Source organism: Bombus impatiens, unplaced genomic scaffold, assembly GCF_000188095.3.
Source record: "Bombus impatiens unplaced genomic scaffold, BIMP_2.2 scf_2222, whole genome shotgun sequence".
Lineage (NCBI taxonomy): Eukaryota > Metazoa > Arthropoda > Insecta > Hymenoptera > Apidae > Bombus > Bombus impatiens.
In genome coordinates, this window is record NT_178641.1 from 334,206 (window position 1) to 349,320 (window position 15,115).

Sequence of the window (15,115 nt, forward strand, 5' to 3'; positions counted from 1 at the left end):
CGTCCGGGGCAAGGGAGAGAGAGAGGAAAAGGAAACGGGAGGAGAAGAAGAAGAAGAAGGAAAAAGGAGAAGAAGAAAAGTTTGAAGTCGAGAAGAAAGAAGAAGAAAAGAGACGGAGAGGAAAGAGCCGGAGCGAGGTCGATGCAAGGGTTATATTCTCGTGGAATGAGTTATACGCCTCCCGCGGTTCCAATACATTATTTATCGCTCGGCTTTTCATTATTTCTGCGTCGTACTCGGCCGCTGAGCCGGCCACGAAACTCGCCGGTTTCCGGCGGCGTGCCTCCTCCGTCTGTTCTTGCGTCTCCATTGTAATTGGCTTTATCAGTATTGTTAGATCGGAAGTGACGCACAGTTGCCGAGAACCTACGACGGCCACTCTTTCGCGGGCTAATTTGCAGATGATGGTTTAGAGACCGCGATGAATTTATAGCGCGAGCTAACGAGAATCACCGTGACGCGCTTCGGCGAATAGGGACGCAAAGGGAGATCGATCTGTTCTAGAGCGAAAATTTCTATTCGATGTTTATTTTAATTGCTGCTTTTTGGATAGTTAGCGTCGTTTTTTGATGGAATTGGATCATCGAACGATCCAACGCTAATCCACGAAACTAGTAGACTTATCTCGCTCTTCTACGGTCACATTGTAAATGCGAACCTCGTAACTCGTAGTGCAAACCCGTCGTACACACAGGAAATTGAGCAGGGTCGAGCGTTTAATCGATCTTTATATATCCCGGTGTTACGCGTCGCTACGTTACGATACTACATGTGTAAGATGTTACACGTGCAAATTAATATCGCACCGGTGTAATTAGCGTTCGCGTTGTATAACCGGACGTCAAACGAATGTCGAAGCTGGTAGATGTTGGCGGCGCGAGAACCGGAAACGCGGCCCCTGAACAAGTAGCCGCGAGATTAGTCCTCTGAAAACGTGTCCCACGTTGAACTGGCCTGACTATTTGCCTTCGATAATAAAAATATAAAGTTGTAAATAACGACGGTGGCTTCTGCAACGAGTCCTCGTTAGCATCGTAATGTCGACGTAAGTTATTGCGCCTAATGATAGAGGCGCCTGTAAATGTGGCTAGAAGAGGAGGAAGGGAGGGGAGGAAAGAATCGAAGCTCCCTGGACGGAGCTGTAGAACCGGAAGGCTAAGCACGAGAAAAGAAATACGAAAGAAAACGAAGAAAAGAGAGGGGAAATCGTATATGTTTAACGAGCGAAAAATTGACGAATATTGAATCTATTGGAAAAGTACAGTTTCCAGAAGCGAAATGATGCGAATTTTAATAAAATACTACGCTAAAGATTTCACAGTTATAGCAGCGAGAGATTGGATGAAATAGCGGAGGAATTACGATAATGGTTAGAATGGAAAGAAATATAGTGTGTTATTAAAACGGTATGTCTTCATACTCGAAGCTTAAGTTACATTTATGATTTTTGTAGCGTTAAATGGATAATTTAGAAAATTACGACATTTTAGCATGGAATATGAACGTACCAGAGTGCGTTTCTTTCTTCCATTATACTCGAACAATTTTCTGGAAACTATTACGAGTTGGCTTTCTTACGACAAACGTTTCGAATTTCGAATGTCTGGAGAAAATTCATTACCTCGGATTATCGAATCCCAAGGATTCTGCTTTCGTAAATATATATCTGACTCGTCATAAATTGCGATAATGCGATAACATTTCCGGCGATATTTAGAGGGAAAGAAGTTTCTGCAAAAACTCGTTAACACACGATCTTTTTCTGAGACAATTTGCGCGAATCGCCTGGTAGTTCGTAATGTCAGGATCGTCCAGGTATTAGAAAGTCTCCCTCGTCAGGCTTAAAAGAACACGAGCTCGCGATTGCGGGCGTGAAGGAGGCAAAACCGTGCTCGAACCGTTAATCGCGAGCGTAATTACGATAATCGTTCATTGATTGCCCGGTGAACGTGCCTTCTGCACTTTCCTACCGCGTACATGGCCTGTACAGAGCATCGTATCCATTGCACCAACGTCGGAATAGAAAGATACGACTTGGGAAAATTTGTAACTCGTTCGAAACCCGTGTCCTCCGTATTTTTACCTCGCCCTTGTTGTTCCTAGACGATACACAGTCCCTTCGTACGCAGTTACAACTCGTAGTAATTGCTCGAATACTTTGGCAAGCTGCTGCGAATTAAAGTTAATTTGCTAGTCCTTCGATACGGAGGACGTATAATGTAACAATGGCAGCGGTACTGTAAATATTACAAAACTCTCGTTATTCTCCCTTCGAGTTAGCGTTGCTCGTGCAATCTGAATCTCTCGTCGCGTCGTTACGCTTGGCGTAAAACAGCGCTAAACTCTTCCAAGCCTTTCCTCTGGCTCATTCTCCCGTTAAATCGTTGATGCTCCACTCGTGCATTACAAATCACCGCGAAAGTGCTCTAGCATCCTCAACGAGGTCGTGGACGCTCGTTTAAATCGCCGCTCGCGGTGCCGAGTTGATTAATGCCGCCACCCACGCGTCCACCGCGATCCAATTTCCAGAACCTCGCGTTGCTTCTGCGACGATGAGCGCAATTAGCCGAGCGAAAGCGAGCCGGTTACGAGTTGCACGCGTGATCGACGTAAAGCGTGACTTATCCGAGGGCTGGAGCAGAGCTGGACCAAGTTATTACTTCACGGGGCACGCGAATAAAGACATTAATAAAGACCGTGCGTGGCGACGAGGGAACGCAGAACGCAGCCAGGAAGCAACGATGGAATACAATACACGGGTGAGACGAGGCTCACGGATAATGGATGCTGGCCTCGACTGTGTAACGGATGCTGCTCTAGATGGTGGCTATCGTGGCCCTCTGATGGCTACTCGGATATACGCGTTATCGGGCCAGAGAATCGCCGGGATCGAACAAAAACCGACCAACCGCCGCATTCTGGACGCGGAAGCCGCGGATGACAGCGGGATGTTGTCTTAATACGAAATGCGCGCTTTCTCATCGCTATTGTTACGCAGATGCTGCGGTCCAGGCTTTTGGTCACGCTTTTTTCTTTGCGAGCAAGAAGGGCAGATGTTTTGCGCTCCTTTTAAAGCGCGTAGATAGGCGTGGGTTTTTTTTTTTTGAGAACGCGTTGGAATTATTAGATTAGCGCCGCAGCTTTTTTACCAGTTTCTCGTTACCGAGGTGAAATTAGCTGGAAATCTCGAATTTCCTCGAAACGATATACCACGTATTAACGCGACTAATCAGATTCTCGATTAACTGGAAGCAAAACAACGATGAAGCACAATCTCAGGTACCTTAAAATTTCGAAATCCTTGAAAAGGGCGAACGTTTAATTCTGCGAACGACGTATCGACGAATCCCTGCAATAGGAAGAATCGGGAGAGGCAACGTGTAGCGATGGATTCGTAGCGCGAAACGCCCTCGTGGCCGCGTGCAAACGAGAAAACGGCTTACCCTTGTCCGGCCAGCTTTATCTCGTACCCTTCGTGAGCCTCAGCTCGACCATTAGTCGTTGTCAGTTACGTCCGGCCTCTCCTCTTCTGGATCAAGAACCAGGAACCAAGAGCGTTGCGCACTCTGCCGTCCGTGCACGGCTGTGCCGCTCGTAACGTGACCCCTTCAGCACCTTCGAGGAATTAAGATATCGAGTCTCACCGAGCCAACGGAATTATTCCCTTGCTCGATCTTTCTTTACGGCTCGTACGCGATGATCGATCGCCGTTTTAGCGTACGAACCAGCGACTCCAATAGTTTCTAGGAACTGAGATATCGCCAAGTAGCCGAGGGAATGCGAATCGTTTGTCTTCCGCGTTTGTTTCCTCGAGTGGCTCATCGATTCATCTATGGTTGCTCGGCTCTTCGCGTTCAGCTGTAGCGCGCTTAGTTTCGTTGCACGGCACTCTGAAACTCGAATTTGTCGTCGCAAGCGTTGAGAAATTTGAGAAGATCGTAGGATTTATTACTTGTGCCTTGGTCAATCAATTTTGGTAATTACGGCAATTAGGATCAGAACACGCGCGCCTTTTATCGTTCCATCAACGACGCATTTACGAAACTGTTAAACTTGTCAACAAATTCTTATACCAAATCGTTTGAATTTTGACGCTGACTCGTATAAAAATGATGAATTTAGACGAGCTTGGTTTCTAAACTCTTTTACACCATAATGGGAAAAACAACACGATCCGAGAGAAGATACGAAAACGCGAAGGTACGGGATAATCCTTCGGATGGGTGTAAGGGTCAAACGATGGGTGGAGGAAAAGTGTCCGCCGATATAGTCTTCCCCGAAGCTATCAAATTCCGCGTGGATAAAGACGTGGGATACGTCGGACGGCTCGTGAATGGGATTATTAATATTTCCCTTTGCTGCGCTTCTCTTCTCGCGGCCTTTCTCTGCATCGTATCGCCTCGAAGCGATCCGAGCGAGATACCCTTGCCGATAATTTATGCGAAATCGTGAAATCAAGTTTTACCACTTCTCGCCCATCCACCTTTCTTTGGAGACCTTTTTCACGCATAGATAATTAAGATATCCGCTTCCAACGGATTTATTAATATACTTCTTGCTATCCTCGATAAAACTTTTTCGCTTCTTTCCTGTCACAAAGCGGTATAAGGAATTTTTATGAAAGCGTTACGACCAATGCCTTCTAATTTAATTCTTCCGATTTATCTTTGGGTTAGTTGATTTCATCAGGTTGGAAGTTAGTATCGCGTTAGCGGTAGGAGTATTTCAATGTGTTATTCAACTACTACTATCTGTCTGAACTTTAATCGTTCCTCCTTTTAACGCGAAAGCAACAACCCCATATTTCGAATGAAACTAATCCTAAAGATAACCAATCGTCGTGATAATTAACTTCTTTAGCATCGTGAACGTCATTCTTTGGCTTCTTAAAAGTCCGGTGACAGCCAATGAATTCCAGTATCGATAGCAGAAACCAGTTGAGAATCTCTGAGCTGGATCTATTCGAGAGCAACGACTATTACGCTCGCCTGTTTCTATGTACACGTTCGCTTGCCTCTATGTGTACGTTCTCTGATAATTTCAACATTCCACAAATCATTTAGCGAGGCACACGCGACCAGTACGCCCACAGCTGGAAACACGTCCGATAACGCTCTCGATCTCCGATCGAAGCTGTTCCCATCCGGTTTCCCTTGAAACGCGTGTCAACCCCGTGTCGAAGTCCGCCTATGCTTGGACGCGTGTCGCGTAGAAAGGAGAAAAACGGGAGAAAAAAGAGCCTGTGGAGGAGAATTTTTTTCCAGTAGACACGTTTGCCCGCGGAATTATGCGCGTACGTGCGCCGCCTGTGAGAAAAAGATACGTCACTTGGTATTTCGCGATGGTTGCCTCGATGCTGTATTTTTGCTTGACTGTTCTGCCGCCGGTAATGGCGTTCGTGATGCGAGATAATCGAATGGCTAACTTATTTTGGAAACGACCGGATGCCACTGGAATTCCATATACGATCGAATTCATTCCACGATTCGAGAGAATGGGATTGCGTGAATTCAGGGGGTGTGACACGGATGAAAAAGTCGTTAGATTATTAGCGGCTAATCTTGATTTAATACCATTACGTTTTATGAATTTTTATGCTCCTGTATTGGCTTTAAGCTTCCATATATTACTCTTGCCGTGTCAAAGTCTTTTCGTTCTTATCTTCTTCGTTCTGACAAAGCTCGCGCTCGCAATTTTCCTCTTCCTATAATCCTTTTTTTTTGCGCGCGAGCAGGGGAAAATGTGTTACGCATACCCAGTGACCCGTGTCATCGGGTTATATGGGACTCGGCAGGTGGTGTCGCCATACCCACTAAAAACCCCTCATCTTCTTGCTCTTCAAGTTAGCACAAAGTTTCGCTGGAACCGCCAAAGATTGGCATTTCCTCGGCGAGATTCGAGGCGTATCTGCTTCATAATCTTCCTATAATCCTATCCCCTTTCCTATGCGTATGTCGAATCTTTGTTTTTAAAATTCGACTAGCCTCTCGTACAAAAAAAAGAAAAAAAAAAAGAAATATAAGGAAAAGAAAGAAAAAAGGAATATTTCTTTAGCAAAACGAGTAGTAGTCTACACGAGCACGGTTACCCCCGGGAATAAAATACGTATTTTTACGCGGCCCCTTTCTCTCTATACGCGGCGTATCATTACTTTAATGCATCGTTGTTGCTCGCGAGCAGAAACGAGAGAATCGAAATCGTCTTGATCGTCGGTGGTAACGTAGTAGGTTACTAATGGTGGGCTTGCTGGGTCGGTGGGTTGGTAGACTGGGTTGGGCTTCTTAAAGGTCCACCGAGGTCAGCTGTACGAGAAGGATATAGTTGCCCAAGGCACCGATGACATCGACGAACGAATAACCAGCCTCTCGAACGAGCTACGCCGAACCAACAGGGACTTGCGCCTCTCAATGAAATATTCCTGAAGAACAATGATGCCAATCCACCATAAGCCGAACCCCGTCTCTACTTCTTTCATGGTATTCGTCGAACTCGGCCGATTTATATTTTTACGGTGAGATTTCTTAGCTAACGGAAAGTGTAATGCTCTCTTCGTGGTATTTTAGCGAAGAAGCGCAAGCTCGCAATTCTTTCAAATTTCTAAATTTCTAAATATTTTTCTACACAGACGTAAAGGGATGAATCTTCGGTTGTTCGATCCAGCGTACACGTATCCATCTCTCGACTCGCACGATTTTCACGTCGTCTTTATCGCGCCAATTTCACACAATCTGCACCTGAAAACTAGCAACGACCGAGTGAAATGTACATACGGGAATTTATTTCAGAAATTACTCGACAAATACGACGCGGCAAACTGCCATCTTCGTTTCGAAATAATTATCCGGTGTGCTCCTCTTTCGAGCGGTCTCCCTCGTGATCGTGCGTGTGTTGCAATATATAAAACAGCGTCGTTTCGTGCGGCAGCCACGGCTCGGCGTATGTCTTTGCCCGCTGCAAGGAAGAAGCAGGATAAAAAGAGCGGAGAAACCTCGACGGGTCGGAGGGTGAGGAGGGCAACCGAGAGGAGATGCTGAAGAAGGCACAGGTCATGCAACAACAGGAAGGTTAGTTGCTCGGGGCGGCGACAAGCGAGCGAACACCATCTTGCCTCTTACATACGTAACCGGCTCTCATAATAATTTCACTCAGCCACGAGGGACCTGGCAGGACGTGGAACGCGCGTTTCCTGGAAGCTCGTCCTCGGTCTCTCGAAAAAAGATATACTTCCGAGGTTTCGTTGATAGAAAACGGGGTCGAGCGCAAACTCTTGGTCAGAAAGCTCGAGCGTTGTATACGGACAGTTTGATCGCTGTACCATCGACAAGGGGATGATATCTTGCAAACAAAATACACCACAGCTGAAACGTTTGGGTTTATTCGTTTTACGAGAAGGGAATAGAGAATAAGAAGCAATAATCATTAGTAGAGTACTCTAGGAAGATTACTCGGCGTGTGGTATAAGGTTGAACGGATGAATTATTCGAGAATACATGTTTCGGTGTTTAAAGGATGCGTTAAAGATAGTTTAACTTGTCAGGGTAGTCGTAAATTTATGAAAGATATCGTGGTAGCTATATTTTAATGTCTTAAATTACGACTTCACAGTCTGTAGATTTATGAGTGCGTAGTAAGTTGTAAGTTCTTCGAATAACTTCTCCGAAGACGAAGTCGACTACGTGTTCGACTAATTGAAGTTCGTATTCAACACGATAAGTAATATTTTTCATTCTTTACGGCAGACTAATTTCCAAATTCAATACTCTGTCAACCAATTTCGTATCCCGTACTTAGGCTGCCTTTTTAATTAGCTTCGAGATTAATCGCGTAATTTTTCCACGTTAGTAGTTACATCGTGGATTTATCATTCGTTTTAGAGAGATTTCTGTTTTTGGACCCGACAGGTTCTTCTTCGTTTCAGCTATATATTACATCAGACTACCTCCCCTTCAACTTTGAGCGATTGCTTATCAAATTGTACGCAAAGTAATTTTCGATGTATTTAACTCTTCGAGATTCGTTGCTACGATCCAAGGAAACGAATCGAAATTATTATTAAACTTTTCTCCAGAATTATAAATTCATAGAAACGAAGATCCTCGATAATTTCTTATTTCTTATTCTTATGTCTTTCGTATTCACGCGGTATCCTTGGGTAATCGGCCTAGAAAATTCTGAATTATTAGAGTAAACTTTATCTTCTTACTCAAGAGTAATAAATTCAGTTGGAAAACGGTTCTCTAGGTTCTTTATTAGAACGCTAACGATTGTAGCACGAGTTTAGGCAAGCAGGTCGATCGTAGGATCGGCTAATGCAGGCTTCGTCACCGTTAGGTTGTTAATTAGCCGTGGTTCGGTACGTACACCTGCATGATTTCACGCAACGTCCAGGTGTAATCGAGCACGGTTAACCTTTGTCCAGCCCCGAAGCCTGACGATCCACGGAATCTTTCGTCAAGCTTTTTTCCTCTCCTGTTGGCCGACACGCTCTCGTGATTACGATCGATCGATCCTGGATGCTCTCACAGGTAGGCAGCTACTTATCGATGGGATCATCGCGAACAATTCGAGATCTCGCAGAGGAGAACTGTTCCTCCTCGTAACTCGATAGCAAGAAAGATGATCGAATAGGTGGTATCGTTTTGTGCGCTGTTATAAAATGAAAAACGGGGAAATCGGACGAGGAAATTGATTGTTAGAGGAATAAGCGATTATTATAGAGAGATTCGAACTCCCCGATCGACTAAATATATTTATTTTCGTCGAATGTTTGAAATATAATCACGAAACGCTATTTGCCTATGTATTAAATATTAATTCCTTGTTTGTGCCTGATATTACTGTGCAAGGTTTTTTAATATCGCGGAATTCAAGTGAATTAAAGTAACATTTATGGATATGAAATAAAAAATTTTCCATGATAACGGCTAGAAAGGTTCTAGATAGAACGACGGATATTAAATTTACAGCTGTGTTTCTAAACCTATTAACAATGGTTTATATCTCCCTTCATTAGGTCTGACTACGACGGTACTGTTTCCACTGACTTTACTGCCGTTAATTTACTTGCATTTTTACTGTTTATTTCCGCGTCTGCATAAATTGTTTGTTATTCGTTTCTAAGCTGCATAATTCATCTCTTCGATAAATTATAAAGTTCCATAATATCCTTGTATTTTACATAGTTTTGCATACTTGTAAATTAGATATTTTATATTAGAATTTGCATAAGTTCCTCGACTTTCTCTACAACGTCCTTCTTTTATTTTAGGAATATTTATACTTTATAAATATGCATATATTATACTTGTGTATGCAACGCGTTTACAACCGTTTAGAAATACGGATTATAATTGTCGATATAAATTTTCGGAAAATTATCAGATTTGATAATTTTAAAACAAACGAATCGTATACAAATTCTTCTTTAGCGTGATAATATCGTAACGCATCAAGTAGAAGCTTGTACCATGATCTCTTCTGACCGTCTCAATCATGTACAGAGTGTTACGATTTCCTTAACTGATTTACCAAGCCAATCTTTCACCAGTTCTCCCGTGTTCCTCGGTTGATGGACATCAGGAATCGTTTGTTCACTGTCGTGCCTCTACCACGGAAATCGCGTTGGAATCATTGACCGTGACAGATAGCGTTCAGGGCGATCCAGTTTCTCGCTCGACTCGTTTGAATCTTCTAGTTTGACGAGCTACGCGCGCCATAACGATAATCGATCGTTGCACGACGTACGCGATCTTGTTTTTTTAGCTCTCTGGGCACTCGAAAGGCAATTAAGCTCTTGATAGACCAGAAAAATTTCGATCGATACTTTTATTAAAGTAACGTAAGAAAAGCGCGTGTCTAACTATATCTTTTCCTATGTCATGTAGGATTATCTTATATCTTTGTGGAAACTTTGTTCACTTTTCTCTGTTTTTAAAGAAACCCTGAAAACTTTTCTGCAACGATCCGACAAATTCTCGAATTAAAAATATTTCCGATACGACTGTTAAATATCTCACGAAAGACAGATAAATCGTTGGCTACAGATAATCGTTTCCTCAAATTTCTCATTCCTACGTAGAGATCTCTCTGAAAGTCTTCGAGCTTTTTTCCCCGTAGATGGTGTACTCTGGCCGAAACACCGGTCGATCCATAATTTATCGGTGGCCAGGCGCGGTGCAATTACAATTGAAAACGGAGATCTTAAAAATTAGTCGGGTCCGGTTGGCGGTAAGATTTATTTGGTCCCCTTGGCGGGAAGGTGGAGCGGCCGCGGCCTGGCGATTTTGTTTCTCGTCGAAACGCGAACTCGCCACGGAACAATGATATCTTAACTGGGATCTCAATGGGGTTAATTAACACGAGCGGGAACCGACGTTCGCGAAGGCGAGACACAGAGACAAGAAAAAGAAAGAAAGAGAGAAGGAGAGAAAAAGAGAAGCTGCTCTGTCGACGATACCGCACGCCCGGCCGTGTGGCGTTAACCAAATTGATTAATCTCCGCTTCTCAGTGTCGATTAATTATTGACACGCTTTTGTTATCCAGACATCGGCAATTATCCGGTCGGCGGCGACGCCGGCGATCCAGGGAAACACGCGGCCGCGAGAATTCGATTCGATGGCTTTCTTGCGTTTACGTTTCTTCAATCGCTCGTTAAAATCGTAAATTGGGAAACTAAAGTCAGTTGTATCTGGATATCGAAATTAAACGTACCGATTTTATTATATGGATACGTGTATGCTTGTGGAAAAACGATGGGACAGCTTGGATTGGAAAGTTTGTCCGTGTTTGATCGGTACAAAAGTTTGAAGATTTCTTTCAAAGAAAATCTGCGAATAACTCGCGATCAAATTCTCGAATCGCAAGAAGCTTTGTTTGATAGGAAGTGTGTAGTCTTTGCAAGAACTCGTAAATCTTTCCAGCAATTACTGAGATACCTAAACCGCTCTATCCTTGAAGTACTCGAGAAATATCGCAATTGTGGTATCGCTATCTTACCTTATATCGTTTCAAGCGCAATATCGGCGCGAAATCGTGGTCGTGAAATCTGTTTGATCGAGTGACGCGTGTAAGCTCGTGTATTGAAGAGTCAAGAGGAGGGATCGCCGACCAATAAGACAGTAGCGACTTCCTTGTTTGGCGACCGAGAGATCGAGAGATCGCAATTAGGCTCGCCGCGTCAAACGTTCTGGTCGGTGGCCCCTTATCTCTTCTCGGCCGCCTTGTTCACTTTCTCCACTTGATCGGACCTTACCGATTTCGGGGCAAGGCGAGATCGTTAAACTGCTCGTCACGAGAGATCTTTTTTTCCTGGAACTGCGAGTCAGCGCTCGAAATCGTTCCTCCTTTCGTGAGATCGGTCTGCTATAAAAAACTTGGGAATGTAAATCGTGGATCGATGTGGCACGAAATGGCTCCCTTTTTCCACTTTGTATGACCGATCCCGTGTAAAAATAACACTGGCTTTCAATTTTTATTTCACGCCACTTTTTTCCTCGTTTCTTCCTATGGAATTACGTAAAAACAAAAATAAGTTTATCGCCACTCGACGGAAATGAACGTCCAACGAATCTTTTTTCCAAGCGCCGACTACAACGCACTCGTAGTTTTTCGTGCAACAGCTTCAATTACGCTGTACACACTTAATTTCTACTTACAGCGAAACAATTTTTCACGGTGTTTAAATGTCACAATATTTCCGTGACGCAACGCCAACTCGCGTCCGGATTAATTTACTCCAGCGCGTGCACGCGCTTTAAGCGGTCCACATTACTGTCAATTACTATGCATTGAGTATACAAGCACACCTTGCGCAGATAATTGAAAGGCACTGCTGCGTGGACTACAGCTTTCCACGAACAGGATATCTATGGCAAGAACGATTTCCTGTTTCCTCGAAGTTTTATTTTTTCTTTTTTTTTTCGCTATTCCAAATCGTTTTGCCTCTTCTAATTATTATTACCAACTACAAGAGTTTTTTTTTTTTTTAAACGATTGGATATCGATGTCGTAGAGCTCATTGATAAAGAACGGTACATGCTTCTGTTCAGCGAAAATTGTAATTTCCACGAGCAATTTTAGTACAGCTACGTTGGCTATTAAGTTTCTTCTGGACGTAGCGAGCCTACGAGAAATGGATACACTGGCACTTGTGCGCGTCACATGCTGCCAACAAGTTTTTGTCTCGCGTTCTGTTAAAAGTTGTTCCATCATGTCGAGGAAACTCGCGGCTAATGGAAAGCTTGGTTTAAAAAAAATTATCGTGAATTTTGCCGATGTCCTGCTTCGAAGAAATGATCGTATCGAAGGAATACGTATTGGCATGGCCATTTTTACACAGAAAATAATTGAATGAAATTGCAAAAAGTATAAAAATCGCTTCCGAAGAAAGAAACCGTACAAAGCGAGTTGTTTCTTTGGAAAGTAAAATACCACCCCTCCTTAAAAGGGTGAAAGATTCCGTGTACCTAAGATTCTCGATGCAAGGATTCGACGTGCGTGTCACACAAAACGGTACACGGCCCCCTCCGCTTTCGCATAATCGTCGGTCGGTAGCTTCCGGTATAATAGCTTCTGAGAGAGGCTCATCGTCGGCTGCAACGACAACTTTTTGCTGTTCTTTTTCTCCCTGTTACCCCGCGACTGGTGTGCCGCGGTAGTTAACTTCTTGCCATGTGATCGAGCGACACGGTCCACGTGCCACGTGTTCGGGCTAATACCTGAAATGCTTTCCGTTGATTGTGAGCCGCCTGTTGTGCGTTCCTCTCCTCTCTGCCGTCTAAGAAAACCTGGATCGTTACTGAATCTCGCTGCTTCATGATAACGGTCTTCACGGTCGGAGACGCGCGCATTCCCGCTGGAAAATTTGCTTGCAACACGTAGACAGGTGTGTAGCATGTACAGTTGAATGCGGGTTAACTAAGGATCACTGGCGCCAAAGTGATAAAAAAATTTGTAACAAGCGTGAATCGCTTGAAGCTTAATCCCTTTCGTCACTAACGGCACTTGTATGTTCCACGCAGGTTTCAAAAATTGCTGGTGGACAAATATCTATGGTCAGTACAGTGTATCGGTGGAATATGTGTGTGTGTGTGTTCTATGCGTAGAATTAGCGGTTTAAAAGTAGGAAAATATTTTCCTGAGACGCGAATCGCTTGAGTAGCTCCGAGGGATGAAGCGATATTATTAGTTGTATGCAAAAGTCTTAGCCTTTTCCTTGCGATTTTCTTCTATTTATACACAATACAAATCAACGTTCGCAATGTTCTGCCCCATTTTTTACGACTTTCCGTCGAGCTTCGGATTCCGTCGCGAAAGAATGACACGTCGAAAGTATTTCATTTCCAAAGTACCGTCCGAACAAGTGAAAATCTATCAATGTCGAATCTGGAGAGTACGACGCTTGCGGAAGAACTTCTCCAGCGTTATCGTCGTCGCTCGTCGTTCTCACCGTAGCTTCCCGAGAATGTTGTCACCGATCGATCACGAAGATGGCGTTTCGGATAGATCGACAGCGACCAAACAATTGCACAAAAAGGCAGAAAATTACACGTATCGATTAAAAATAACCATACACGAACGCTTGAACGAAAAGGCCAACGCTCGTGCATATATCTGATAAACAATATCAGAAAGGAAGCTGAAATTCATCTCGGGAAATTACATCTCGTGGTCGATAGTGATCCAACTTATAAACTGGAGGAATCAGGCCTGTCCTCGTCGTCGCCTCGATGATCGATCAGCCTCGATAAACTGGAGTCTGCCTCTTAACAGCCCTAATCTCTTCCTACGAGGAACGACGAAGAGGATGGATTAAAGTGGGGGAGCTGGAGCATGTGCCCACCTCTCTTGGTTGGCCGCGTCTCGAGTAGTCATAAGTAATCACGTCGACCCGCGGTAGTCGCCAGGAAATCGACGAAGAAGTGGCTGACGAGGCGTGAGAGGAGGATCGTGGCAAAAAGAGGAAGCTGGAAGAAACGCGGCCGAGAGTATGTAGCGGGAGAAAAAAGAGGATCGGAGTTGAAAGAACGAGCACAGCTGTCCGGGGCGCGGCCCTTCACCAAAACGAACAACCAGACAAATAGAGAAGCGCATAGAAACCGAGCAAACTGCCTTCTGGTTAGACGCATCGTCTCTGTGTCGTGGAACGATTATTCTGGTTTGTCTGTCACGGTTGAGCGCAAGCACGTTGGTTGCAGAGATGGTTCGGAGAGATTTTTATTCGAATGTCACGGACGACGGTCGATAATTTTACGAAATGTACTCGAGTAGCTTGTAGGAATGTGGAATGATCGAATTTGTGGAGAAGCGCTTCGAATATTTTGGCCTCGTAGTTTATTTTGTAATAAACTTCAGGATTTACTTAAACAGAGGTAGCACAGGAATTCTGGTTACTTTTCGTTTTACGGGTATAGTTCTCCTCGGCTTCTAGAAGAAACATTCCGAACCCTCGTCATTGCGCCATCGCTTTTATCAAAAATCGATCGTTCTTTCTCCACCTCTGCCCGACAGTCGAACCACTTCTCTTAATCTCCACTTTTATCGAAACGATAGACCCCTTTCATTCATCAACTTCCAACTCGTTCTCGAGTACGATATAAATACTTTCTTCTCGACTGCTGACCCCGTAGCCACTTAATTTCATCGAGCTCGGTAATCTCCCTCCGTGCGGGATGATCGATAATTGCGATCAGCAATCGTACCAATAAAATCCACTTATTGAATACCATTGAAAATTTATTTCCTTCTGGTTGATCAACCGCTCGGCGTATCGGTTAGGGCGGTACTATGGTTTCGTTTGACAAGTTCGATGCAGGCCGAAATGGAAACTGGACCGAACTATCGAAACTCTTGTTCGAACGACGTTGGTCGAGATAACGGAGCGTCCAGTCGTTAATCAGCAATAATTACCGATGGTAGATACGTCATAGCGCTTGTGCTCCATTCAGGATGAAGCATCCTTCCATGGTGAGAAAGAAAAATCGAACAGCGGGCCCTTCTTGCTGCAGGCCTCGACTTCGGCCAAGATCGAAAATGAGATGATCCCTTGTCTCGATATTTTTCATCCTTGGGCCGCTTCGACGGAATCGTGATTGCTTCCGCTCGAACGCTCGGTGC